Raw genomic sequence first — 2,375 nt, forward strand, 5'->3', positions numbered from 1 at the left:
ACAAGTGTGACCAGTGTAGCTATTCTGCAGCCTCTAAGTCTGCCCTAACTCAACATAAAAAAATTCACATGGAGGCACCAACTCTGCAACTGTGTCCATCTGGTAGTGACATTTAGTTTGCACAATCCTGTATAGTTTCTCTATACTACTGTATTACTATTTCCAACGAGGTTTAAAATGCAAACCTCCTTGCTATTTCAAAAACAGTTAGGCTAAATATTCTTATGAAAATTATAATACATGTACAGTACTTCCAAATAGGCAAAGCTATATCCAGAGCATGCGCTGTATTATTAATTACTATAAAACAATGGTTGTCATAAGAATAATTTTTAGTTTAGTATTACATGTACTTAGCCCATATACAAATATTCTAGTATCAAAAATTATGACAAAAAAAAACTTTTTGATAACTACATGTATCTAGGATTGTACTGAAATAACAATTAACTTGATGCATTAATTGTATAATGCAGATATACATAGAGTAGTGATTACTCCCCTATTATTATTATATGTAAATAATTGTACACATTAGTTGAAAGGTAGGTTGTTCTGTTAGCGTTGCGTTTTCACGAAAGTGCTATGTTTGATTTCCTAGTAGTTTACTTTGACGAAGTGTGTACAAATGTACATTCTATGGCCAAATGAAAAAAGAAGAAGAAATCATACAGATTTATAAGCTGTCAATGTTAATATAAGGTGTATAGAAAACAAGGTTGAAAGAGTTAAAATTTTACCAAATTTTGGCCATAGAAGGGTGCACCTATATGTCATGCAAACAAATATCTTCTGACTAATATCAATGTTTTTTTGAGAGTTTGATTAAAAATACCAAAAAGCCGACTTTTGCATCAGATAAATGACTAACGTAATTTAGTTTATATAAAAATAGAAAGAAGTAATTTTACAGTAAGCGTTATGTTGTATAAAAGTTCCTGTTTTTTTTTTAAATATGTATCTACAGATATCTCCACCCAAATAATTAAATGGTTCTGTCCCTTGAACATAATGTCTCCTTCTGTGTTGCCTTTTTCTTGGGTGGGTGATTTGATCATAAAACACAGAAATTAAGATATAAACCTAACAGTTTGGCTGGATATTAAAATGTCAGACGCCTGTTACGTTGTTTAGGTAGTCGGTTCTAACGCAGAACGTTGACTTTATGAAGGCAGCTTAACGTTCAAACCGACGTCAAATGTACAATGTGGGTAATCAGGTCGACAATTTCACCCTTGACCCAGATCGAGTTCACCTCTGACCTCATGAAACGACAGAAGTACAAAGCTGCCCGAGTTCCGGTTTACGTGAAGATAAACCCGTCATAGGAAGCAGGTAAGGCTTAGAAACGGGCAGAAAAGTATTCTGATGTCGAGGGGAATAACTTGTGACCATTTCTGCGGAAGAAGCATCGTACTAGGACGATAATTTGTAGACATTTTCGTTATGTGAATATCGTGGAATTGAAGGGGGAGGGGGGGCGAAACCAAACATACGTTCGACCCTCGCCACCTACTAGTACATGTACGTCATGCTGCATCAGGCAAAGTGGCCTATTTTTGAGGACATGGAATGGTGTAGAAAAACAGCAATTTGAACTAGATTGTAAAGAAACGCAAATTATGTGGGGTTGTGTAGCGTGAATCGGCTTAGAACCAAGAGGTCTGGTGTTCGAATCCTGCCAAGTCACCGACCCTGTGTCCGTGGGAAAGGCAAATCTAGAAAAATCTAACTTGTGAAAACAGCGAATGGATAAGACTAAAACAAAACCTAAAATGCAGAGTCTCTTTCCAACCTAATTTTATCATTGGTAGCTTTTAATGCTTCATTTTGATAATTTCTTCATTTTCCAATTAGGCTGAACATGGCGACGACAGGACAAGGGTCTCCCACTGGAGTTGGCGAGAACTTAGATGATGGGTCTCCCACCGGGGTTTCCCAGGTCGACTGTAACAGCAAAACAAGCAATGCTAAAGACCAGGCGGCAGCACAAGTCAACTTGAATAACGCTGGTGAGAAACCCTACATGTGTGGGGAGTGTGGATACAGGGCGGATTGCAAGTCTCACTTATCCCGACATATGCGAACCCATACTGGAGAAAAACCCTACAAGTGTGACCAGTGTGACTATTCTGCAGCACAGAAAACAAGTGCTTCTGCAAAAGCTGACCATTTTCGCCGCTTACAGGCTTACAGTTTAATTTTTACGAACATTTTCCCCATCCTAGCATTTCAATTTACCTAAGTTATATAAATGGTTCTAGTTCTCATCAACATTGTATATAATGAGAGAACATGCACTTCTATATTTCAACTCTTTAAGTTTAAAACATTACAAAAATCAAGTATATAACGTTAACAGTTTATAACCTGTT

General features: G+C 37.1%; 1 protein-coding gene across 1 annotated transcript in view; it reads left to right on the forward strand.

The window, feature by feature from the left end:
• The window catches only part of LOC109472454 (zinc finger protein 845-like), a 12,266-nt gene that overhangs the window by 1,271 nt on the left and 8,620 nt on the right, over nucleotides 1-2,375 (forward strand). The window lies entirely within an intron of this gene.

Source organism: Branchiostoma belcheri, unplaced genomic scaffold, assembly GCF_001625305.1.
Source record: "Branchiostoma belcheri isolate BF01 breed outbred unplaced genomic scaffold, Haploidv18h27 scaffold276, whole genome shotgun sequence".
NCBI lineage: Eukaryota > Metazoa > Chordata > Leptocardii > Amphioxiformes > Branchiostomatidae > Branchiostoma > Branchiostoma belcheri.